Source organism: Panulirus ornatus, chromosome 7 (assembly GCF_036320965.1).
Source record: "Panulirus ornatus isolate Po-2019 chromosome 7, ASM3632096v1, whole genome shotgun sequence".
Taxonomy (NCBI): Eukaryota; Metazoa; Arthropoda; class Malacostraca; order Decapoda; family Palinuridae; genus Panulirus; species Panulirus ornatus.
In genome coordinates, this window is record NC_092230.1 from 2,951,098 (window position 1) to 2,978,669 (window position 27,572).

General features: G+C 48.7%; 1 protein-coding gene across 10 annotated transcripts in view; it reads left to right on the plus strand.

Annotated features, from left to right (window-relative positions):
- Positions 1 to 27,572, plus strand: part of LOC139749369 (uncharacterized) — a 424,871-nt gene that overhangs the window by 299,961 nt on the left and 97,338 nt on the right. The window contains exon 1 of one of the 10 annotated variants that reach the window (XM_071663146.1): positions 9,661 to 9,914. The exons of the other annotated variants lie outside the window; for them this stretch is intronic. The gene's annotated coding sequence lies outside the window, so the exon portion shown is untranslated. Of the gene's footprint in view, positions 1 to 9,660; positions 9,915 to 27,572 lie in introns of those variants that run through there. 10 annotated transcript variants of the gene reach the window in all.

Here is a 27,572-nt window from a genome sequence, read left to right on the forward strand (position 1 = left end):
GAGAGAGAGAGAGAGAGAGAGAGAGAGAGAGAGAGACAGAGACTGAGACAGAGCAAGTACTTTAGACCGTGTGTCATCACAGGTCTCGCTTCCCTCGTTTTGAAAGTTCTCAGTACCCAACATGTCATCCTCACAGATCCGACAGTTCCTTTGTGTTGTTCGACGCATCACGCATCATCATTCCAATGTCTTTAACTCAACTCTCTATCATCTTGCCTCCTGCAGTCGGAACGTGACTTGACCTCATCTTTCGCAACTTTGTTTTAGGAGCGCAGCGTTTAATGACGACAGGATGGATCGTGCGCGCAGTCAAGACGAGGGAAGGCAAAAATAGATATGATCCCATAATCTTTTTCGCTCGAGAGACTTGGGTTTTATAGACTAGAATGTTGGCGTGACATCAGTTCGCCCGTTACTGGAGGAAGACACGCTGAACCCGAAAAGATTGAGGGATATTTCTCCGGCTGGTACTGACTCAGATCAAGCCCTGATCTATTCAGAGATCTTGTCATCACGTACAGTGTGCTTCCTTGACGCAAAACTTGAGACGGGGGGGGGGGGGGGGGGGGGGTATTTCCGCGTAAAGTATTTTGTAGTGTAAGTGCAGTAGGTACCGGAAGATAAGTGCAGCGAAAAGTGCTGTAAGTAGAGTCCAAGAGAAAAAAGAATAATATTGTCATAATCTTGTCATTATTCGCAGCCTTTCAAAAGTGAGGAGGCTCTTGCCAGCGAGTATAGGGAATTTCATGGGGTCTGGACTGCATAGAATCTCGGCCAGTGAGGCTTCGGGAACCCACGAGATGCTACTGCCAATAGCTGGTTTAATCATGGGGCACACAGGAGAATGCCAGATGTAACTGTGGGCAGGAGAGATGATTCGAGACTTAAGGGGATGACACCGGTCCACTGATCCTTACCTGGGCAACCGCACACCGTCGGTCGCGCTGCAAGGAGGGTGTCTGGTTGGGCCTCGGACGTCAGTTGGTAAGCGGAACCCACCCGCCAACCTTCACCTTGGGACGTTTAAACACAACCCACTCTTGCCCCCTACCACCCACACTCCACACACCTGTAGTGCTCACCTCACCTCAAGATCATCCTGCTTCACTAACCTGTCTCCATCTATGGTGGTTGGTAGGGAGGAGCCTTCTGCTTTACTCTCCTGTCTTCGTCTGTCATGGTTGGTGGGGAGGAGCATTCCACTTTACTATCCTGTGTCCATCTTCAGTGACGGGGCATTCTGATTTCCTGCTGTCTGCATTTATACAGACTACTGTCCTCCAACGGAGAACTTCGTAACTGACCATCAGGTCTTGTGTTATCTGTCCTTCCCATGTACTGTCCTCCAGCAGATAACCTGGTCATAGACCATCAGGTCTTGCGTTATCTGTCCTTCCCATGTACTGTCCTCCAGCAGATAACCTGGTCATAGACCATCAGGTCTTGCGTTATCTGTCCTTCCCATGTACTGTCCTCCAGCAGATAACCTGGTCATAGACCATCAGGTCTTGCGTTATCTGTCCTTCCCATGGTCTCCCATGCAGAAGAGGGGTCACCCGGGGTCAGGAGTATGACCATAATCATACCATTACGCATCGGGACCACATGACCCTGTACACTTCACACACCACTGGCTTCTCCAGGCTCGACTGCGGTGGAGTGACTCATGGCGCGGGTCACAAATGACAAGGCAGTTAAAACTCTCGCGCGCAACGGTGCGATCCGTGAGCACGACGGTACGATGTTGCGATCCTTGAGCACGATTGTACGATCCTTGTGTACAACTGTACGATCCCTGAGCACGACGATACGATCAGATACAAAGGGCCAGACCATCAAATCCATGTGGTCGTACCGTCGTGCCCAAAGGGGTTCAACCATACGAGCACGACGGTACAAAGCAGAGATGCGAGGGGGCAAGTGCTGTTAACGGCCTCTCGCCTCTGTTCAGTATAACACCAGGCCCAGAGACCAGCAGGTAATATCGGGTACCTGGACGCCCTCCTAGTGGGGGCGAGGGGGGAGTCTCATTGTTACCAGGCTGTGTGTGTGTGTGTGTGTGTCTGTCAGTCCTGTCGTACTTGCAGCGTATGCTCTCTCTCTCTCTCTCTCTCTCTCTCTCTCTCTCTCTCTCTCTCTCTCTCTCTCTCTCTCTCTCTCTCTCTCTCTACGGCCAGACCCCCACCCCCTGTCTTACCCCTCCTCATATCCTCTTCTGTTCCATCTCTCCTCACCCTCGTCCCTCTCCTCTTGTGTTTTCTTCCTCCTCCTCCTCCTCCTTCCACGCCTTGCCTTGCCAGTGCCTAGCGACCATTCAGAGCGTCGTCGCCCCAATATTGGTGCGGGCGCCAGGCATATTTGACTACGAGGTCGCCACAGTCATTGTTATTGCCCAAATAAAACCACGGGTCGCCGCCTCCTGGCCTTGCTGGTGTCGGCTCTTGTGTCTTTGTTTTCCTCTCCCAAAGATTTTGTGACAGCCGTAGCCATTTTTGTACTTTATATATATATATATATATATATATATATATATATATATATATATATATATATATATATATATATACACACACACACACACACACACACACACACTAGGAGTCCTCGGGGAAATGAAACACGATAAGTTCCCAAGTGCGCTTTCGTGTAATAATCACATCAAGGGAGATACAAGAAAGAAGTATAATAATCGGTTGATATACAACGAAGAGACGTAGCTCGGACGCTATTTTATAAACAAGTGACTACCCAAATGTAAATCGGGTGCGTTCGAGTCAGGCAACATGCAAAAAAAAAAAAAAAAAAAAAATATATATATATATATATATATATATATATATATATATATATATATATATATATATATATATATATATATATATATATATATATATATATTAGTTATGGACAAAACACACATACACAGTACAATCACGTAGGATGAGTCGCTCTGTTTAACTGCCTTGGGTCCCAGCGTTTAAATCCCACCAATGCTTTGGGTCCCAGGGCGCCATCTTACCTCTGCCCTGGCTCCTAGGCCACCATCCCAACGTTGCCTCTGTTCCCAGGGCTCCCTCCCAGTGTTGTCCCTACTCCTAGGGCACTATCCCAACTCTGTCCCGGCTCCCAGGACTCCATTCCAACATTGTTCCGGCTCCTAGGGCGCCATCCAACCTCTACCCTGGCTCCTAGATCACCATCCCAACGCTGCCTCTGTGTTCCCAGGGCTCCCTCCCAGTGTTGTCCCAGCTCCCAGGGTCCATCCCGGTCCTGCCAGTGGCCCCCATAAAGCATGTTGATGGTGTAGTGGGTAATAACCCTCCCACATGGAATGATCGCTTGTTGGGCAAACTGGTTCTGCCCACCTCAAGTGGTCTTCTTCTGTCTCAAAAACCCGTCCCAGAAACCGTCTCGTGATTAAGACGGGATCAGGGGATTGGAGGGGGGTAGCGCCGTCTGGGATGATGCTGGGGGATAGTAGCGCAGGGATAGATGGAGTTGGGATGTCCCCCATCCCAGATGATAACCGATGTAGGTGACGCGTCGGGGTGAGATGAATGGCACTTATTCGGCCCTGTCACTGGGTTAGGTGTTGGTGGGATAGTCCCGGGATAGGTGGTGGGAGGTCCCAGGGTAGACGTAGGTGGGATCGTCCCAGTTCAGATGGCGGTGGGATAGTCCTGGGGACGGTGGGATAGGTCCCGGGATAGATGCAGGAACATCAGGGCTGCTTGAAGGACGGAGCGATCCGCCAGTATTGATAACAGCCGCGAGAAAACATTTTTTCTTTCTTTCCTTCATGGTCATCAACCACGAACTTATGGCCTCACTCAGGGCAGGGACGGTTGGTTGGTCGACTGTACAAGGCTTACCAAGCTGTTAGGACACGCTGGGAATGATGCTGGGGCACGTGTTAGGATGGGGATGGGATGGGAAAGGGACAGAATTACTTTATTTAAATGGTTGCCTCATTGAATAGATGAAAAAGAAATGAATGGCGTGTTTTTAAGCGAGTATGTCGTTTGCAGGATGTAACAGGCGAGTAAGCAGATGCTGTGGGGTATGGATATTATACAGCTATTTTCCAATTGGTTGCCTAACGCCTGGCCAGCACACATCTAGTCAAGTCCTTGTAAGGTGGTTGGGGAAGTGAGATAGCCATGTGGATGGCAGCGGTTAGAATCCTGTCTCTCAACCTTGTATATATGTACCATGTCTTTACTCCTGTGTATGTATGGACACACACACACACACACACACACACACACACACACACACACACACACACACACACACACACACCAGGCACCTTATCTATCGATCAGCCCTGAGAGGTGGATGAACAACACCTGAGTTGGATGTGGGCCGACTGCCGCCCATGTGCCCAGGACAAAAAAAAAGAGTAAGGCAGAGACTTGAAGGAAAATGGTGATACAGACACACCTGAGTATTTCCCGACGGTACAAACCCGGGAAGAGCCTGGGTTCCCTCGAGACGAAAGGAGGAAAAGAAGCTCAAGACAGAACGATTGGAGTGATGGATGGTTGGCGGGGGGTCAAGGGAGGGGGATCGCGTCGCTGGGATAAGACAGGGTCTCGTCGTGTCCCGTAATCCCATCATAGACCAGCCATTGAGGGGTCCTGGTGTGCACGTGTATCGCTTTGTGTGTGTGTGTGTGTGTGTGTGTGTGTGTGTGTGTGTTTGGAGGGAGGGATGGAGGTTATAAGTGCAGTGTAAGTGAGTGCTAAAGAAGAGAGAGAGAGAGAGAGAGAGAGAGAGAGAGAGAGAGAGAGAGAGAGAGAGAGAGAGAGAGGGGGGGGGGGGAGGGTTAATCTAATGGCGTAAGAGGGTTGGCTTAATTGCACTTAATGGGATGTAGATATAGAGGAGGGAGGTTTCTAATGCGTATGGCCGGGGTAGAGAGAGAGAGAGAGAGAGAGAGAGAGAGAGAGAGAGAGAGAGAGAGAGAGAGAGAGAGAGAGAGAGAGAGAGAGGCCGATAATTACGATAATTAACGTCAGATCAGTGTAATGGCGGCATATTGAAGGGTTCGTTCATGCTATTGTAAACGGAGGGAAAAACTGGCGGGTAGAATTTTTTTTCTTAAAGGTTTTTAAACGAGGCGTCTTTTCTGATCTGACTGAAGGAGGAGCTGGGAGATTAACATTCCTCTCTTCTCCCCAGAGATACTGGGGTGATCTGACGTGGGAGTGCATTGGTTCAGGGAAAATCATGGCAATTCTCTAAGGATGTGTTGGTAATGATATGTTCAGGGATGGGCTGTGGTGAAGGTTCATATTTACGCTTAGTTGGTTTCGGGGGCCGAACTCTACCCCCGCAGCTCTGTCTGTGGGCCCTTGTCTACCGGCCTGTTTCTTGCAACAGGTTTCATATATATATATATATATATATATATATATATATATATATATATATATATATATATATATATATATATATATATATATATATATCTGGGGATGGGGGAGAAAGAATACTTCCCACGTATTCCCTGCGTGTCGTAGTAGGCGACTAAAAGGGGAGGGAGCGGGGGGGCTGGAAATCCTCCCCTCTCGTTTTTTTTTTTTTTGAATTTTCCAAAAGAGGGAACAGAGAAGGGGGCCAGGTGAAGATATTCCCTCAAAGGCCCAGTCCTTTGTTCTTAACGCTACCTCGGTAACGCGGGAAATTGCAAATAGTATGAAATTATATATATATATATATATATATATATATATATATATATATATATATATATATATATATATATATATATATATATACTATTGACTTCCTGAAATCACTTGTCTGGACAAGGTTTATGGCAAACAAGCTCATGTGTGGAGAGCAATTATCATTTGCTACCAATGTGGGTTATATTAGAATGATATCTCTTAGATATTACGTCCTTTGAAAAGAAAAAGTAATATAGTTCATTATGCCCTTCTTACTCTCAGATAGTACTTCGCACATAATTAGTTTACAAACAGGAGTGAACTATTTAGCATATATATAATTGTGTGTGTGTGTGTGTGTGTGTGTGTGTGTGTGTGTGTTTCTGATTACTATCATTTCCCACTTGTTTGCAAAACACTAACATCGAACCTTTGTTTACAGGTAAGTCCTTGAACAGCCAGCCAGCCAGCCTGCACAGCCAATCATGCTGGTAAGAGTCTAAATTCACACGTCTGGGAGGCCTCGAGCATGTCTGGTTTTCCTTCATAACACAGGAATCTGTCTCCTCAGTGCAATGTCCTTCCTCCGTGTCTTCGCCGTGTCCAACCCTCCGTTTTCGATGGTCGTCCACCTCCTCCCCGTTTTCTACAAGTTGAGGATAGATAGAAGTATTTGACAAGTACCCTGTCTATAGTGGAGTCATAAGGGGCAGACTATATTATTGGGTCCATCTGTTTCATCCGGTTTTATTATTCTTTACGGCTCTCAACCACCTCGTATACTTTCTTTTACTCTTATCATTTACCTTGGGATTTAATAGCTTTGTGTAATCTGTGTCTCACTTATCTTTTATGCATGATAAAGGTTTATCTCTGGGCGAGGAGGATTCGAATCCTGTCCTGCCACTTGGCAGGGGGTCGCAAGGTGAAGGGCTGGTAAAGAAGTTGTTGGTGTACACTGGGAAATACAGAGGGGATGAGGCACTGTGGCACAGCGTTGGTGTGGCACAGCGAGCAGTGGTGGCGAGCCTGAGATCCTGGGGCTGAACAGACTAATCTTATTACCATAATGTAACGTCGCTATGCCTCGTAAGGATGGGAGGGGGGGGGGGAGGTCTGTAATGGAATGGGAGGGATGAGTGAGGGAGTTAGAGTGGAGTGGGGGAAGGTTGGGTTGGAAGGGATGGGTGAAGAGGTACAGTGGAATGTGGTTAGGTCGGAGTGGGATAGATAAGTGGGGAGATATAGTGGAATGAGGTTAGATTGGAGTGGGATAGATAGGTGGGGAGATATAGTGGAATGAGGTTAGATTGGAGTGGGATAGATGGGTGGAGAGATATAGTGGAATGAGGTTAGGATGGAGTGGGAGGGGTCGGTAGGGAGATGTAGTGGACTAGGTGAGGTTGGAGTCAGGGATGTGTGGGGAGATGTATTGAAATGGGGGAGGATGAGGTTGTCTGTAGTGGTAGGGACAGAGAATGGAAGAGTAAATACCTAGTTGCCTACATGCTCCCTTCCGTCACCACACCTTCAGCTGGTGTGTGGGGGGGCTTCCTTCTAACCCCGGTGCCTGGTCTGTGACCCGCCTTCCTTACTGAGGGCTTGGTCAACCAGGCTGTTTGGTGCCGCCAAAGCTTTTAACCTATCCCCTCCTGGGCTAGAGGCTCAGCACCACCCACCCCACCCCTGGCCTCTGTATGTATCGTCCCAGCCCCTGTAACCCCACAAATAAATAAAATCTCAAATAAAAAGCTCACCGCAGACCTCTCGCTTCAGCTGGCCTCACGAAAAGATGATCCCTTCCCTGACGATCACAACACAGACGAAACATATCCTCTGTGTAATAGCCCGATAAGCACGAAACAAACGCCCCCCTCCTAGCACAGTCGTGAACACGTACACTCGTCAGAAACCACACTCCCTAGACACGTGCGAGTGACGCTTTCTCGTCCGCGTACTGGACACCACTCACCTCGACAAGTAAACACCGATTCGTCAAGATTCCCTCATTCTCAACTTCTGTGTTATGGACAACGAACCCGATTCCTAGACTATCCTGCACTCACTCCACACACGTAAATATGTACATCACCACACTCTGTGTTCCCCCTCAGTGGACGTGTATGGCTTCCTGAGCGCTGCGGGAGACAGGAAGATGATACACCCAACCTACGCCAGGTACCAAATTACGGGACAGCTCCATGGGGAGGATGATCAGCCGGGTGAGCTGTGAGCTGGCTGCTCTTTCAAAGTCTCGAACACAAACCTGTACGAGTTACGGGGCGTGAGAAGGTCCACTGCTCCACGGAACTGATGTTGGATCAAATTCTCAAATTTAAGGTAATAACCTCCTGAGATTTGTATTTACCTTGGCACAAATCATATCTCGCAAAATAATTTTTTTTTCTTCCGAATTACAAAATGAATTTGATTACGTCGGTAAGCGAAGTGGCTTTGAAGGATTTAAACGTAATTTATTCCCTTAATGTTAGCTAATTTTCCTCGTCGTCCATGAGGGAAACACTCGCTGAAATCCCGTAACGAAAAACATTCAGTCAGTTCTCCAAGTTCCCAGTCGACTGTTGAACTGGTCAAGGGAAAGTTCCTCGCTCATCGGAATCTGGCGTAAAAATTTCGAGTGCGTGACCGGGTAAGCGCAGGGGAGAGGAGTGTGTGGGAGGGTCGTAGTGGTGGTGGGGGGAAGAAGTGTAGTGGGAGGGTTTGGGTGCGGGTGGGGGGAGAGAGAGAGGGGATGGGGTGGGGGGGACTGACTGAACCAATAACATTATATATATATAAACACCTTGGGCGTAGCTCTGTCTCGACGTGGAGAAAGTTGGGTTTCGCAGTTCCAGTATTCAATTTACGTTTGTATTTTGCACCTTTTTTTTTTTGATAAGGAAGGGTGTAGTAGAGATTGAGGGAGTGTGGTTGGAGGGTGTGATGTTAGTGGGGGACTTAAGGTAGGGGAGGGGGCCGGCCGGGTGCGTCTCTCTCTCTCTCTCTCTCTCTCTCTCTCTCTCTCTCTCTCTTGGCTGGGCATCCGCTGGGCATAACCTGAGTTCATGTTCCTCCGTTGGCGCGGACTTGGGCTTGGCCGACCTCGACATCCTCACGTATACTCGTACTTAAATCAACACTCGCCCCTCCTCTTCTCTCAGCACTCACTACCTTAGATGCTTTACCAGTCATTATCACGAAGGTAAACGTGCGTGCTGACGTAGATCACAGACGACGAGATGAAGTCATGCTTCCGCAGACGGCTGTGTATGGAGGTTCGCGGGGGTAGTATGGCTGGCGGGTGGTTGGAGAATCGCACACCTCTGAGGTGCTTTGGATTCCTTGTGAAGATTTGTAGACCAACAGGATTACCCTGAACTTCTCTGGTGCACCGAAGCGACCTCTGGTTCCGGCTGGGTGAAACTGCTGGGCACACACACACACACACACACACATAAAAAAAAAAGATATGCATATATAACAACACGGCAGATACAGATGGGGGCGGTAAAGATCTATCAAATATTGTTTATCATTTCTTCGCCTGTGTTGCGCTTCTCAAGATTGTTTTATCTCAACGTGTTAACCTGATGTTATTCTTGTTCTCCCCGCGGAGGTGGTGGAATGGCGGTCACCTGACTGGAATGTGGAAAAATGTATTAAGAATGAATGCTTGGGAGATCAGTCAGGTCTGGAACAAGTGGTTACTCATTCCCCGTCTCCTCCACTCCCGCCCGCCCTGCCTCCCTGCCTCCCTCCCTGGGCCCGGCCTGCCTTACCACGAGCGCCTCGCCAGTTTTCCTATTTACCTTCAGTTTTCGCGCTTGATAGAAGAAATTAGTTAGCATTCATTAAACTTATCAAAATACGGTGTAATAGAACGATCGAGGAGAGCATGGAGAGCGGAAGGTGTGGTATAGTAAAGGGATTTTGAGGGGAGGTAAATGGGGTAGGTGGCATCGGAGTGTGGAGCGATGCACAGTGACGGAGTCTCCCCAGAATGACTTGTGGCAGTGGTCGGGGAGGGTGTGCGATAGTGCGCTGCGCCGCACTTCTGTAAACCTTTTGACAATATCGGGCGTATACGCCTGATGCGTGCTCCTCACAGACTACATTACCTCTCGTTTGAGATAGTGAGTGTGTGTGGGTGGAGGTGCTGTAGTGTGGTGTGCGGTGGAATCAGTGTATATGAAGCGGGCCAGGAGTTTTTAAGAAGTGTGTTGGGAGTGGAAGTCTCAGGTGAGTACCGCCTCGGGCCATCTCTGCTGGAGTACTGTAAGCCACAGGTGGGGACAACTTGGCCTTACCTCTGTCAACCATAGACCCCCCTCTTTCTATGCCCTCGAGTCGTGTCGACTGAACTGGAAAAGCTTTTTCTTAAGGGATATGCAAGACGTGTGTGTGGGTGTGAATGGATGAACTGGATAGCCTTGAATCTATCCCCTAGGCATTCTACGCCAGGTGTAAGATGGCAGGACTCGATGTAGCTAGGGGGGGTTTGGTGGAGATGTGTGGGGGGGAGGAGGGAATTATTGTGTCCCACATCATTCCCAAAGCGTTGCAGGTCAGTTAAGGTTAGCTTTTAATTAAGGCTATGACTTGTGGTGTTCAGCATTGAGTTCTGGTACTAATTGACATTCCACACATATTAATGTCATGGTGACTTATACGCTCTATTTATTATTGTTAATGAATACATTTCCCTTTACGTGAGGTGGATCTGGTGCATTATATTCACGCGAGCAAAACCACACAACCCTACCTAAAGGCCAGGTCATAATATGAATCATTATGATTTCAGTCTCTAGTGTGACTGTCTGATGTTATTGCTGCAAGTAAGGCGAGATATGCAAGTCGGGTTTCGTTATACTTCACATTTAGACTCGTTAGTGTAAGATTACTCCGGTGTCAAGATCAGAAGTTAGCCAGGTGCTTGCCTTGTTCAGCTGGCTCCCAAGCAGTATGTGAGGGTGATTGTTAGCACCTGCTGGTCTCAGCCATAACGAACAGATTAGATCGCTCTTTTACTCTATTTTTATCAAGTTATTTGAAACGAAACGTTAAGCATTTTTCAGACTGGGTTTATAGATACTTAAAGGTCTTTGATTACAGCATCACGATAAATGTATTTGATTTTAGATGAATGATTGTTTCCTGTGCGTTTGTAGGTAAACTATCATTATCATCATCTCCCAACTTCATGTCTCGGATCAGGAACATAAAGGTGAAACCACTTGCTTGTTCATAACGTGTATCCATTGTGTTTAAGTGAGACATGCACTTGGGTCCACACTTACGAAAGTGCTTTTTGCCTTTCCACATTACACATGTTGTCACGCCAGGTAAGGCCAGAGTCTCCATCCACACACCTTTCCCACTTCACATAAATTGCTTCCATTGCGCCAGTCCATCAGTCAATCCTGTACCTGATCTGATACCTTACTGGTCTCGTCCATCCATCTACGGTAGATCAGTTGGTTAGTTTTAACACGAGGAGCTGTTTAGATTTGCCTCTTGGTGTGGTGGCCAGTGGCTGGCTGGCCAGGAATTAGCGTCTCCCGAATCTTTATTGACGACACTGACAACAAGAGGCACTGGACGTGTCGGAAGATCAGGTGGTGTTTATACTGAGTCCATGTGGGAACGGTGGCGGGCGACGGTCAAGGGCCCACAGCCCAGTCCAGCCGTGCCACGGGAGAGAGAGAGAGAGAGAGAGAGAGAGAGAGAGAGAGAGAGAGAGAGAGAGAGAGAGAGAGAGAGGCTGCCTTGTACAGGGTTGTAGTGGGGTAGATAATCGCGACTGATGGTGTTTGTGTGTGTGTGTGTGTGTGTTGTGTGTATGTGTGTGTGCTTCGCCATGTATTATCGAGGGCGTGGGCATGTATCTCCATATTAGCCGCACCTTTGGTTTATAACACTGTATATATGGCTTCGTGTATAGTGGTGTGATGTGCCGCGTTACACCTGCGGCTCTGGTCGGGTCACTCGTGTGGCTTTGTGTTGCTACACTTCAGGGTGTGTTTTCTCAGGCTTGGGTTGTCCTTAGGGATGGATTGTGATTGTCCAGTTGGGACAACGCCTGCTGCTGGCTGATTTATTCGTAACCAGTGGTAGTGGTTTGTTTCGCAAGTGGGATGGTAGGTAGTGACTGGGTCTATGTCAGTGTATTATGCAGTGGTTACAATGTGGACTCTCGGTAAATATAATGGATGTTATTTTGGCATTCTCCCTCCCAGTGTCCTTAAGAAAGACTTTGTTTTACATTAGTAAATTCTCAACGAAAGTGGGGAAAAGCTGTAAGGCAAATAGAAGATATGGGTGAACAGACTAGATTAAAAGAAAAGAACCTTTGGACCGCCAACTTAATCTAGCCATATCTAACCTAATCTCTAATCAAGAATTGGAGCCACTTGTACTCCCTACACAATCAGTTTCTAAGGAAATTAAAGGGATTGTGTCATTTCCTTCCCCGGGGATCTGTGTGTTTCGTCTTGCAAGGCATTGATGAATGTTGTATCTGCAGCTACGTGTATGCAATGTTGAATCGTGAGGGCGCTCACAAGATAAGGAGTTCCGAGTCTTGATAAAGTACGTGTGCAGGGGGAGGGGATGAGAGAGAGGGAGGGGGAAACCTGTTAAACCATTGGGTTCCGTGGCGAAGACGTCCGCGTTTGTTACAACAGTACGTGGGACCCGAATTCGTGGAGGTGTGTGTGTGGACCCGGACCAATCTCCGGTCTGCCAGTGGCAACTGGGAGCCACACGCCACGGAGGAAATGAAAGTGTGGTAATGATGATAACATTAATGATAGGTAATCAACTCAGGTGCTGTCATCGATGAACAAACGGAAGATATAGTGAGGGGTGGGGGAACCAACTGTGTGCGTTAGGCCTCTTCTTTTCCCCCCATGATTGTGTTCATACTGGCAAGTGGTACATCAGTAGGTCAATGATGTAGCTGCTCAACTCGACCAGATTTAAAGAGAAAGATGTTGAGAATATTGTATATGTCGGGTTTCTAAGCTTGATTAACTAAAGTACGAATTATGGCGTAATTGAACCAACTTGTTTTCGTCGTCTTATTGGAGGCGTGGCGAGCTGTGCCACAGGTGTTGGAGGAAGGGATTAAAGCCTGAATAATGAATAACCTCGACGCCATTGGAGGCAGGATTTTGAAAATCTGTGGGCCTGCGTAGATCTCGCGGGAGCGGAAAGTCTCTGGGGAAACATATGTAAATGTGCATCATCGCTGGGAACACATGACCCCCACGATTGTGACCGTGAGCTACGGTCGTCAGCGATGTTGTGAGTTTAGCCGACGAGTTTGGACAATGTGTGGGGTTAGGTTAGGTATGTAGGGTTAGATTTCACGACGAGGTGTTACCGGATGCCGCCCTCTGCTTGTGGGGTTTACCGCCGCGTGTGACAACCTCAGGCGAGGTTGTATTTTGGGAGGACAGTTGCGGCGAAGACCTCCTCACTTCAAAGGAGAGTACATCCCTTCCCTGCTGCTGATTGTAGCGCAGTCTCGAAGCTGCAGGAGCCCCAAGAGAAGGCGTCCCAGGGTTACATGATGATGATAACTCTATGATTCCACACACACACACACACACACACACACACACACACAGTTGTTACTGACTGGGGCCAAGCACCTAATTGCTCCTCATGATAGTTAGGCTGTTTAAGGCCGTGTCCCGCAGGCCAGCGATCTTCCCATGAGTAGATGAATATTCTACTCTTCATGATACATTATGATTCTAATCAATAGTCATTATTCAACAGATATTCGTATGTTGGTCTATGCTCAGTATGTCCGTGCTGTGACACGATTCCTTGTGTAACAGACCACAAGATTCTTAAACGACTGAAAAAAGAAATGAAGCAGTTTGTGGGTTCGTGATTCAGACACCGAACCATCTTCGGTGAGGCTCACACGAGCGGTTCACGAGGGATGGTGTGAGGTTCACACGAGCGGTTCACGAGGGATGGTGCGAGGTTCACACGAGCGGTTCACGAGGGATGGTGTGAGGCTCACACGAGCGGTTCACGAGGGATGGTGCGAGGTTCACACGAGCGGTTCACGAGGGATGTTGTGAGGTTCACACGAGCGGTTCACGAGGGATGGTGTGAGGTTCACACGAGCGGTTCACGAGGGATGGTGTGAGGTTCACACGAGCGGTTCACGAGGGATGGTGTGAGGTTCACACGAGCGGTTCACGAGGGATGGTGTGAGGTTCACACGAGCGGTTCACGAGGGTTGTCGTGCGGTGAAACCTGACGAACCAGGGCGGTTATTGTGGCGGATTGCTCTACTGTGTGTGGTGGCGGCTCGTGTGTGTCGCTCGTTCTCCTCCTGTGTTCTCTCTCTCTCTCTCTCTCTCTCTCTCTCTCTCTCTCTCTCTCTCTCTCTCTCTCTCTCTCTCTCTCTCTCTCAAACTTGCTCTCACACAAGAGTCTTCTCTCACTCAGCTCCTCACTCTCTCTCTCTCACACCCCAGAAAGATATCGCCACAGGTGTGACCAGGCTTCACAACCAGGCCTGTGTTCATCGCGCGCTGAGGACGCAGTCTCCACACTTCGGATGTTCAGAAACATGGTTTTTCGCTACTCGATGCACATCCTCTCACGGCACGTCCGTTCCTCCATCTGTTAACACCACACACACACACACACACACACACACACACACACACACATATATATATAGGTTTTGCCTCTTCCTCATCCCGTTTTTTTCCTGTCTTTTTTCGGCCGATCATGGCGGAGCGCAGAGTTAGAGGGTCGGGTTCTTCATCGAGGGAAGTGTGCGGTTTCGTTGGTTCAGTTACGGATAAGGAGGGAGCGAAGAACGAGGTGGTGGGTTGGATGTTCGGACTCGGTTAACTGCCAGGGTAATTAAGGGCTCCCGACGTCCAGCAACACATGATCCAAACAACCGAGACATCCTCCAACACCGTCCTCAGGTGTGGAGGAGGATGATTGGACGACCACGTACACTGCGGTATGAAGGATCATCATGAAGGCAGGGAGCGTATGGTCGACTGACGTGTTTGATATTGTTCCAGTACTTGGGCGAAGCGAGAACACACAAGCTTTATTATATGAATCAGATTTGGATCATTATTTTCCTCGACTCGTCTCCTCTACTTCCCCGTACATTACCCTCGTCTTCTACTTCCCCGTATATATTGCCCTCGTCTTCTACTTCCCCGTATATATTGCCCTCGTCTTCTCTACCTCCCCGTATATATTGCCCTCGTCTCCTCTACCTCCCCGTATATATTGCCCTCGTCTTCTCTACCTCCCCGTATATATTGCCCTCGTCTCCTCTACCTCCCCGTATATATTGCCCTCGTTTCCTCTACCTCCCCATACATTACTCTCGTCTCCTTTACTTCCCCGTACATTGCTCTCGTCTCCTCTACCTCCCCGTATATATTGCCCTCGTCTCCTCTACCTCCCCGTACATTGCTCTCGTCTCCTCTACCTCCCCGTACATTGCCCTCGTCTCCTCTACCTCCCCGTACATTGCTCTCGTCTCCTCTACCTCCCCGTTCATTGCTCCACGTCCAGACCTACCCCTGGTATAAGCTTCCCATCTATTAGAGTGTTTGTGGCCGTAGTTCCCTTCCCCCATGATTGAGGAAGTGCGTCAGTTGGGCTGGTCATGTCCACTGGAGGAAATCGTCCGTTCGCCCCTTCCTAAGTACATTAGGCGGGGAGGTGAGGGTCGTCACCATACTTCGAAGGGCTTGGGATGGGAGAGTTGGCCATTTAACGCCACGATACTGCCTCCCGCCTCACTTACCTCAGTCTGGGATTTGCTCTCTGTGTAAATGTGAGGCGAATTCTTTTTCTGGTCCATTTCTGTATAATGTGTTGTGTCTTCGTTGCTCTAGGATGGGTGGGTGAAATTACTGAGGCGGACATCCACCTGTTTAGAAAGTAGAATTATGGTTTTGTGTGTTTTTTTATCACTTTTCTTTATCGCAAATCACTACCTTTTGAGATATCCCCCCACCTCCCTCCTTTATCCAACGGTAATGGGATAAACCCCTTGTGGGAACCGGCGTTTGGGGTGGGGGAAATTCACGAAGCGTAATGATTTGCGATGGATATGAAGGTCACAGTCGTTCAAAAGACATCAAAAGCCATCGGAGAAACAATTTCAACCTAACCAGGGCCCAGTCTAACCTACCCAGGTCCCAATTTGACCTAACCAGGGCACAATTTAAGCTAACGAGGTCCCATTCTTACCTAACTAGGTCCCAGTCTAACCTAACCAGGGCCCAATTTAACCTAGCCAGGGCCTAACCTAACCTAGCCAGGGCCGATGCACAGGTGCACGTGCTTACCTTCCTAAACCTCAGGATTCACAGTTAGGGTCCTCCACAAAGTCGTCGCAACTGACCGCTGTTTCCCCGAGTGTGTGTGTGTGGGGGTTGAAGCTTGCTGCTGGCCGTGGGGCAAAAGTGGCGTAGAAGCCTCTCCACGCTGAGCTCGTGCGTGGGGCGAACGCGTACGGATGACGTCAAGTACTGCTCGAAGTAGAGGGACTTGTTGCACGGGCCACTTCAACCCGCTCCTTAATGCCCCTCCACAAACGCTCGATGGTTAGTCGAGTTATGTGGATTAACCGAATTCTCGGGGCGGTTCGTCACACGGTTCTGGTACGCAGCCGTGGTTCTCCAGGCTGTTCGTTGTCGGCTGCCCACTCGTCGCACACAATGGTCGTCCCTGACCGTATAAACTGCTTGATTAGAGGCATCACTGGGGCAGTTTACGAGCAATGGGTTCTACGAGAGGAATGACGTAAGACTTCTTGGACTGCCTCTCTCACTGCCGCCAGACACCCGGGTGTCACTTAGAACACGTCCTCTCTCTCTCTCTCTCTCTCTCTCTCTCTCTCTCTCTCTCTCTCTCTCTCTCTCGTAGTCCCTCTTTTCAAACTGCGACTGGTCGATTTCCACAACAATACCAGGGCGCCTCTGCTACCGGCTTTTGATGGTCGAACCAGTGTTCCGAGACTTCGAAGAGAAACTGCGCCAGTCGAGTCTTACTTTGAGGGAGAGGTTCAGACCCATGACGACAGTATGAGGATCCGTGACCTTACTGAGCCGATGATTAACAAATATAATCAATTCCCACACAGCTCCAGAGGTGCACCATGACAAGTGTCCCTTCCAAACGCGGCACTTGATAAGTATTACACTTCTCCCTCGCCTTAAACTTCGTAACAACTCTTTGCGCCACAGAACCAAATGTGTTTGCTCGCTACCTGCAGGGCTGGTTACGCTTCGCACAATACGCCTCATTAAGGGGGGGAACTCCCGTGTTCTTGAAGAGATTATCGCACTTCGCCGTCCTCACCGTGATATTTTTGACGCGAGATCTTGTGATGGACCGGAAGTGGTCGTGATCACAGCCACTGCACAGACGGAAGTGATTTGGAACCCGAGGGTGGGGCTGGGGAGGCCTTTATCGATCTGTGATTGGTTGATACCAATTCATACCGACCAGTTAATGCCCAGACAGTAACTGCACATGCGCTGGACTCTTGATCATGCGCGCTAGGAATCAACATACGAACGCACAAGGGCTCTATCGGACGCGCGTCAGTTAAACAATCGATTTAGAAAAAAATAAATGAAATTACTTTCCAACAAAAGTAACGTGATTTCTTGGGGGAAATAATTATTTGTAGGAGAACTGATAGGGAAGAATAGAGTGTTATGATTGCCTAACTGTGTACCGATTCGAAGACTTGATAGCTTTAAATTCGCTGGAATTCTGAAACGTTAATAATACCCTAAGACGCTCAGTAGAGAATGTTTTATATTTTTTAAGAATATCCTGGACGGGTATTTACATAGTGTACCATAGCGAGGCTCTGGGGGCTACGTGGGCGTGCGAGCCGCGGCTGCCAACAGCCCGGTGGACCAACGTCCCAGACCAGCAGCGGCCTGGGATCAGCCCGGGTGGGCTGTAGGAGGTAGATAGAAGACCATCGAAGACCACATCACGTAAACATCAGGTCATAACGAGGTGGATTGAATCCGTTACAACGAGGCCAGGATGTTCACTCAGATCTCTCGCTTTCTCTAACGGAATAGATCAGTCATGGAGTACAACATACAAGCAAGCAATATATATATACTACCATGTATTACGTGACATCCTGCGTCTTGTATGACGTAATTGATTCGTAATTGACCCCGTCGGATGTAGTGCGGGGCACGGAGATGCGACGGGTTCGTTTGAAACAGCGTCCATATCGCATGGCTTGTCGTAGAAGTATACGTTAAGTTATAAGTACAGAAGGAAGGTGTAAAAGTTAAGTGTAAGTGTATAAGTAAACATAGCAGGCACAGCACACACACACACGAGCAAGATTAAAAAACCCATCTCGTTACTTTCCATGTAACGTATTGCTGTAACATCTCGTTACAGGTGGTGTAGTAGGGTCTGTAATAGTAACGCTGGCTGACCACGTGTTGCCTCGTCTCCCCCCCACCCTCCATGATCAGGCCATTACTGTCACCTCACCCCCACTCCCAAAAACTCCCCCCCCCCCTCCTCATCTATTTACAGTTGAGCATGGTGTTTCCCAACGAGACATTACGTCAGAGATGTTTAGCCTCTATAAGCCCCTCCCTCCTGTCGAATCCAGTCCTCCGCCTCCCTCCGTCTCTGCCTGCCTGGGTTCGTTACTTCCAGCCGACAATGGTAACGGTTTTTCCTTCTATTACAAATGATATCAAGTTTTTACGTGTGAGGAATTCCTTGCGAGAAGCTACCTGTTATATGACCTCGCTGCCCGACCATCCCCCCTTTAAAACATCTCTCAATTGATTTGGGATTAAGGTGCATCCATGGCTTCCTCCTCCTCCTCCTCCTCCTCCAACCTTTCTTTTTTTCTTTCGATTTATTTCACAGGGTCCCTCTTTTTTTTTTGCCTTCAATTTGCGGGAACGCTTTTTTTTTTATTATTGTAGATCTGTCCCGGATTGTTTGGTACAGCGGACGCGAGTGATTGTAGGGCCTTTTGTGTCCCGGATTCTGGTTGAGTTCGGGTTGGGCGATGGAAGGCTGCTGGATTCAGGCCTCCCCGAGGAGGAACAGGTGGCATTTTCCTCCCCTACACCTGCGTGTTTAGCTTAAATTTTGGATTGTATTTGAGTGTTGTTAATGTTCCGTTGGGTGGCGTACTCCGGACCTGCATTGTAAGAGACGAGAGGTGGTCCAGGGAAGGGACCTAGGAATGCTCAGACGACTTGCATCTCTCGTTTTTTTTCCTCGGGTCTTACGGACAGCCACCGTTCCGTGCCACTGTGTCTCCTCAGCTCACATTCCACTTGTTCCGGGTAACCGTTCCGCTGTACCACACACACACACACACACAGGAGGGAGACCCCGCTGCTCCCCACCCGATCCTTCACGTGGACTCGAACCCCCAGCCCACACCACCGTCGCAGCCGGAGAGAATCGCCTCTCCTCCTGACCAGGCCGTGGTGGGCGTGTTTATAAAAGCTGTTTCCTGGCGTCGGGCCATCGGCAGTTGAGCGTCTCATTGTGGCTACTCCGGGGCGATCGTCTTTCAAGGGGCTGCGGGGCGGAAAAGGTATATGTATTAGCAGGAAGCTCTGCCTCCTTCTGGCCTTTCACGTCGTATACCCCATAATGCTCATGGTGGTCGGGCAGGGCTTTTGAAGCACCTACGTGTGTGTGTGTGTGTGTGTGTGTGTGTTTTTCCCCTTCCTTTCTTTACCCCTCGACGAGGAAGGAGGCCAAAGAAAATGTTTGCGTTCGTCTCTCAGCCTCACACAATGTCTCGGGAGTGGAGTAAAGTGCATTCCTAGTGGGCCATAGCGCACCTGGCCAGTGGCAGAGGGATTTGCCTTTGTAAGGTATATGCTTTGAGGAGGGGCGGGAGGGTATGTGTTATAATAGCACATTTGCTGACATTTATTGCCTTCATTCACTATAGTCTCCTTTCAATTTATGGACCTGATCCACATTGCATTATCAGTTCTAGAGGGAAGGACCAACAGTGGGTTATATCCTTTCCATTTAGTATGTGTGTGTGTGGCCAGTGTGAGGTCGCTCCTTGAGTATGCACATATGTACTTGTTTCTTCTCAATATTTGGCCCCAGACCATGGTGGGTTAACTTCTCTGAAGGGACGAACCTGCTGAAGGTTAGGTTCTCCATGTTTCTTTTTTCTTTTCATTGGTGGATTGGATGGAAGACTTGCCACAGTCGATGGTTGTCATCGAATTAGGTGGTGAGGGAGGTGGCCAGACCAGGCCATCCCGTGTGTAGCTCCCACACCTCATTAAGGTCTTGTGTGTTGAGGACGGTAGGGTGGAGAACGCCCCTTACTGACACTTCTGACATAGTGAGCGATGGACCCGAGAAGTGGCACTTTGAGAAGCAGCTTTGATGAGGCTGTTTGATGATATGGTTGAGGCGTAGGTTGAAAGACAGAGTAAATTGGACTTTGACATCGGCATTGTAGTATCTCCCCTGGTCAACACGGGTCGTAGATTTGACTTATCATTTCACCACTGACCTAGCATGACCTTTGACCTTGTATTACGTACTTTCTTTCAGTTTTCTGACCTGTTTAAGGACCAGGAGGGCAGTGTAGCGTGTGTGGTATATAATCCGCCGGGGTTGGAAACCTTCCACTTGGTATTTGAAACCGAGGGATGACCGTGACAGTCCCTGACCGTGCTCTTGTCTCTGACATCACGGGGTCAAGGGTGAAAGGTCGTGGGTTCAGTGAGGGGAGACTGGGTGGCGTTAGAGAGATTCGAGATGGCGAAATTGTGGATGTGTGTGTGTGTGTGTGTGTGTGTGATAAGGTTTAAGAATCCTTGGTACTGCTGTGTTTATAAGGTCTCAGGGTCAGATTAAGGGTCATGGCGTCACCTGTTTAAGGGTGTTACGGGAGGTGAGAGGGTGTTGCACTGGTGCTGCTCCGTCTCTTAACTTTGTCAGGGGCGTCCAGCCACCTCGGCCACACGGTAGTTAAGCCACACAGTTTGCGGTGAATGGTTCGAACAGCTGCACTGTTGTGGTGGGTGTTGCTGTGGTGGTGGAGATGATCCCCACCACTGTGGTGGTGGTGGTGGAGATGATCCCCACCACTGTGGTGGTGGAGATGATCCCCACCTCTGTGGTGGTGGAGATGATCCCCACCACTGTGGTGGTGGAGATGATCCCCACCACTGTAGTGGTGGTGGAGATGATCCCCACCACTGTGGTGGTGGAGATGATCCCCACCACTGTAGTGGTGGTGGAGATGATCCCCACCACTGTGGTGGTGGAGATGATCCCCACCACTGTGGTGGTGGTGGAGAGAGGGAGAGACCCGGTCCTTGCTGTTGTTGGTGAGGGTGACGACTGACCCTGGTGTGTAGTGTTGAGGATTGTGTTGGTGATCATATTTTTTTGTGTTGGGGGGTGATGGGGGGGTTAGGAAGTACTTTACATAAGATGGTGGAGATAAAGGAGGACCCTCCACCCTTGATATGCCACTGTCTGGCTGATAAGACGGAGGAAGACGTCACGTGGTGGTTGGGGGGGGGGGGGGAGTTGTGACGACGTCACATGAGCGGAGGAAGACGTCACGGGGGCGTGGCTGTGTGACGATACCATCATTCATACGGTTGTTTATCTCCGTGTGTCACATCAGGGGTCGAGATCTTGACCTCCCTCTTGTGTCCACCCCGTAGTCTCTCTTCACTGACCCCTTGCTGCCACCACACCAGTCTCGTGGATGCCCTTCTGGTCCGGGATACATCATGGTGATGGATGTGAACACGTCCTTTGTACGAGCCAAGCGTTGGGGTACGTTCACTGGCTCTCCTCCTCTGTTGGGGGAAAGAACCAGAGACGTGTTAGATGTGAATCAAGAATAATTCCTCTCTCTGTCCTCTCTTATCTTCCTCATTAAACCATATTCGTTATATAAGTTCTGGTCCTCGAATGAGACAGTTTAGGGTTTAATTATACGCTTCTGGTTTTATATATGTTCCTCTTTCTCATGTGTGTGCTGTTCATCCCGGAAGATAACAAGCCACTCAGCTGCGAGTGAGTTTGGGATGTAGAGGGGAACCATTGCACATGTAACTGAAGCTCTCTGGATCAGTTGTCTCGTAAGAGATGGTATGTTTCGTGTCTTTAGACATGTTTTACTTCGCCCCTTGGAGAGGGCACCATCTCCAAGCTATTCACGGTGGGACAAGATGGGCACCGTCTCGGTTCGAATCTAGGCTGCGGTGGGGGGCTGTGTGTTCCTGTGGGCCGGCGGCTACCAACAGCTTGCTCGACCAACGACCCAACCCAGCAGCCTGGCAGGACCAGCCCGGGCTGTGGGGGTGGGGAAGACCAAACCTTGAGCACGACGACGGCACGACCCTCGAGCAAGACCATGCGACCATGATGTGCGATGACCTGATGGGTCAGGTCAGAGACCCATGGCATCGTACACAAGGGTCGTACCGTCGTGCTTACGTACGCTACCCAGACATGTTCACTTTCCATGGATGAAAAGGATTATTATATAACTCTTACGTGTCTGTGTTATGAGAACAGTGTAGAACATCAGGGATGAACAAGTCGAGGATCTAGGCCTTGTCTTCCTGTCTGTTTCACACATCTGTGTTCTGCCATCCTGTCTGTTTCACACATCTGTGTTCTGCCATCCTGTCTGTTTCACACATCTGTGTTCTGCCATCCTGTCTGTTTCACACATCTGTGTTCTGCCATCCTGTCTGTTTCACACATCCGTGTTCTGTATTCCTGTGTTTCACACATCTGTGATCTGCCATCCTGTCTGTTTCACGCATCCGTGTTCTGTCTTCCTGTCTGTTTCACACTTCCGTGTTCTGTCTTCCTGTCTGTTTCACACATCCATGTTCTGTCTCCCTGTCTGTTTCACACATCTAGGTTCTCTCTTCCTGTTGTTTCGCGAATCTGTTTATCGAATACATCCGTCTGTATCACAACTTGTGGGTTGTGTCGTCTTGTCTGTTTCCCACATCCATATCCTGACCCCCGATTTCTCTTGCACATCTGGCTCCTATTTTCATCTCTGTGTCACACATCTGGGAGCTCTTTTCGTCTCTCCTCCATGTCCATCTCTGTCTGTTTGCCCTGTCTGTCTTTGTTTCTGTCCGTTCGTCGTCTGCTGAACCAGTCTGCTCCCTTGCTGTCTCTGTCAGGAGATATCTGTCTGCTCTTTCTGTTAGGGATATCTGTCTATGCCATATCTGTCTGTGAAGATTATCATCATTATCCAGCAGGGAAGGGAGGTGGCGATGGGGAGGATATTGCTATTCTCCCCGGGTGTGCAACTTTTACCTCCCATGTACGGCATCATCCTGGGGTGGTGGGAGGAGGGGACTGGCATGGCGTCACGAGCCCGTCTGTCTTTCTGTCTGTCTGTTTGTCTGTCTGTCTGTCTGCCTCCTAGGTGGACACGTGTTCACCTGGAGACCAGCACTTACTGTAAGGTATGAGGCTCTGTACGTACTGAAGGGGGAGGTTAGGTTCCAGCGCGGTTAGGGGGAGTGGAAGAGTCCGCCATACCTGGGGAGATAAGAAATCTGGAGTTCTCTGTATTCATATGAGTGGGGGAGGGTGGAGTATCCTGCAGCTTGGTGGAGAGCAGAGTGCCGTAAAGGTAGAGGGGAAGAATATTGATGCTAGTGTTGTGTGCGGGGGGAGGAGTTGAATACGTGGGGTGGGTAGTAATTGTTGTTGAAGGGCGCCTGGTGGCGATGGGGAGCAGGAAGATGGGTGACGATGCTCTTCCTCTCCCCATCTTGACCCCATAGTGAACAGTAGTAGGCTGGTTTGGGGAGACTGATTTTCCTCCCCTTGCTCTGACCTTTTGGGTAGATGGATGGTGACCCGGGGTCACTCTTATTCCCCCCTCTGTATATCTGTTGTCGGAGGTTGTGTATGCGTCTATGCCCCTCCACTCTGGCCCGTCGTGACCCTCGGTCTATGATTACAGATATTGTTATCGATGTAATTTTGGTTCTCACTGCGTACAGTTAGGTGCAGCGGGGGAGTTTACCGTTAGTGTACGCTGTGGTGCCAGGTGACGAGTGTCTGTACGCTGTGGTGGCAGGTGACACACACACACTCACACACACACACACACACACACACACACCTAGGGTGGGTAGGAGGCGAGGGTGTACACACACACCGCCAGCGCAATTAATTTCTTGTTTGTTTCCCCCGCCCCTCCTCCCCCGAGTTGTTTGATTACATTGGGACGAGGTGATTTCATTAATTACCTCGTGTTGTGTTATTGGTCATTGTTGAATCGTCGCTCACGGGGTGGGGGTCCCAGTGTGGTGTGGTGGGTGTGGTGGTGTGTGGCTGACGGGTGTGGTGGTGTGAGGTGTTGGTGAGTCACCAGAAGGCCGGCAGATGTGAGGCAAAGTGCAGCACCTGTTGCTCCACACACACACACACACACACACACACACACACTCCACCTCCTTCAGTGTCCACCCGCACTGGGTGTATTACCCAATTCCTCGTCTCTGTATATCTTGTATACCTCAGTCACCCCCTCCTCTCCTACTCTTGTGTACATCCATATTACGAGACCTGTGTACAATCTGTTGTATCATGAGCCACCAGGTGTATATCTACGTCTATATATCTCCCCGGAATTTATATATACATGGCTGTTCTTGTGTACCTTCCGCCAATGTATGTATTTCTTCCTTTTTACGTATTTATGTATATTCCTTTAAATGTCTCGCTAGTCCCGGTGTATTTCTTGATATTTCACCACACACTCTCATTACACCTGCTCTGTGTGTGGTGGTGGTATTATGAACACACCCATCCGTTATGACGTATACTCGTACATGTAGCGTGTCATTATATTTGCATTGTGTCTCAGTTCTTGACCTTCAAGTTGCTTGCATATATTTGTCTTGAGGAAAGAATAGTTGATGATATTTCATCAGGTTGTGACGTGTTCAGGGCATGATGCATGCTGGATGCTGGTAGCAACAGGCTGGTCAGTCAAGCCACAGTAAAGGCAGCAACAGTGGCGAACTTGTGTGATGGTAGGGCAGATAGACCACCGGCTTTCTCCTTCCACACCTTCTCCCACATTGTGTCACCAGCTTCTGCAGTGTGCCACCAGAGCAGCGTCATCTGCAAACAGCGACTGACTTGCCTCTCAGGAGGCACTGGTAGGCAGAGGAGCGTCACAAACAGCCCAGTTTACTACCTGTAGTTTGATAACAAAATTCCCTTATGTTTCTCAGTGTTGGGTCTGCCTTACCGTGCCAGTGGCTTCATGTTCTGTGACGAGGTTACAACACATGCGTGCTGGTTCGTGGTCAGTAACGTTAACCACTACTTTGTGTGTGTGTGTGTGTGTGTGTGTGTCTGTGTGTCTGTCTGTCTGTCTGTGTGTGTACATTTCAGCGCGTATTGTGTGGAGGTGAGCGAGCGTTTGTGTGCATGTCATGGTGTGGTTGCTGGTGTAAAATGGAGTGTTATGTTTACACAGTTCACTCACTGAACTAGTTAGGGGTGACAAGTACCCGCCATGGATGTATCCCTATACATCCATGTGATGTATAGAGCATGTGACCCCCTAAACGGATGTGTAGTGGGTGGATGTCGTAGCTGGGGGGGGGGGGGTAACCCAGGCTGTGTAGGTGTGTTGGGAGGGGGCCCTTAGGGTGGTGGTAAAGGGCCCCTAGGGTGGTAGTAAAGTGCCCTATTGTGTGTTCGAGTGATCGGAGGCGTTACCTAGGGCCAGACCTGTGTGGATAACGAGTGATGTATGATGTAGGGTACAGTGGTGGGCTGTGGGCTCTTATGTATTCAGTACAGGGAGAGATCAGTGTGTTCGATACAGGGAGGGGCCTTATGTATTCGGTACAGGAAGGGCCCCATATACTCAGTAAAGAGAGGGGGCCCCCATAAACTCAGTAAAGAGAGGGGCCCCATATATTCAGTAAAGAGAGGGGCCCCATAAACTCAGAAAAGAGAGGGGCCCCATAAACTCAGTAAAGAGAGGGGCCCCCATAAACTCAGTAAAGAGAGGGGCCCCCATAAACTGAGAAAAGAGAGGTGCCCCCATATATTCAGTACAGGGAACACCTGATCAATTTTATTGCCTTTTCTTTTGTCAAGTGAGAACACGATATCAGGTAACACTGGCGGGTGGGTCTCTGCACACCAAGGAAGAGAAACTCCGGCGTTAACGTAACACAAGAACCTAACGCAAGACGACCAACCCGTCGTCAATTTGGCGCGCGGTAGATCTGCCTCCCTCGCCCGACGGGAGTTGAAATGATAGCAACAGTTGGCAACTCGACCCTTGGCCAGCCGGGGTTGCCGGTTGACGTCGCTGGCGACGGTCGTGGTCGCGTATTGTTGTGTGTGTGTGTGTGTGTGGTTCCACTGCTTGCACAGGGCGGCTTAACGGTGGCCACGTGCGGGTACTTACTGACGGGGCGGCCTTTACCCCCCCTTCCCCCCCTCCTCTCACCCTCTCAAGTAGCTTCTTCCAACCCCCCCCTCTCCCCCCCTCCCCCATCGAGCTAACAGCTTTTTGTGTGTGGTTTAAAAAGTAACCGTTCCCAGGTGATTTAACTTCCGACGTATATAAATGTTGTATATATATATATATATATACATACGAATAAAGTGCATGTGAACGCGCACCTTCATAGAACATACAAACCTCCAACAGTCAGGATCGAACCCGGCACCCCTGTGCAAGAGGCAGGTATGCTAACCACTAGGCTATGGGACTGTATAATAGGAAACAACTATTCGAAATACTAATTACTCGAATACCCTTCGTCTCACAATGATGAGCAACGGGGTCTATACCGGTTGTTTCCGAACAGACGCATATAGCCAGCTGATAGCGTTTTACCGAACCCTATATATATATATATATATATATATATATATATATATATATATATATATATATATATATATGTTATTTATATTTTATTACACATAATCGCTATTTCCCGTATCAGCGAGGCAGCGTCAGGAAACAGACGAAGAATGGCCCATCCACACACACACACACACACACATATATATATATATATATATATATATATATATATATATATATATATATATATATATAAATAAGACCAGGGCTTCCTGATTCATCGAATTAACTAGCGCTTATAGGTTCTTATAGATTCGTTGAAGTATAAGACTAGTTAGTGTCTTATAATTTCCCTAAAGAATATGTCTAAACATTTTTATACAAACTTAACTGTCAAACTTGTGAGCACAAGCATGTTACCACGAGTGCCTATTTTCATAGAAAACGGAATGCCCTGCTGGCTGTAGGATTCGAACCGCTACCATTTGTGTGAGAGCTGGGGACGCTAACCACCAGGCTATGGAATCTCTTAACATGTAAAAAAGTAGGGCTTGACGAGTGGGGAACCTCTATAATCGTAGCAGATCCTATTGCTGGCTGATCTTGTTCGTAATGTAACGTGATCCACCGAACCCATACCACCACCTCCTACACTCCCTCGATCTGGAAACAGTCTTGCTAAACTTTCCCTCTGCTACACTCTGGTTTTAGAATCTCTTATATATATATATATATATATATATATATATATATATATATATATATATATATATGTGTGTGTGTGTGTGTGCGTGTTACACGTGTGTGTGTATATTTTCCCCGTGCACTCATAGGATTATATATATATATATATATATATATATATATATATATATATATATATATATATATATATAAACATCGCCCTGCTAGAGGTTACACCACGAGTGAAAGGTCACCTTTGCCGCAGGCTGTATCATTGGGAGTGCGGTCTCGTCAAA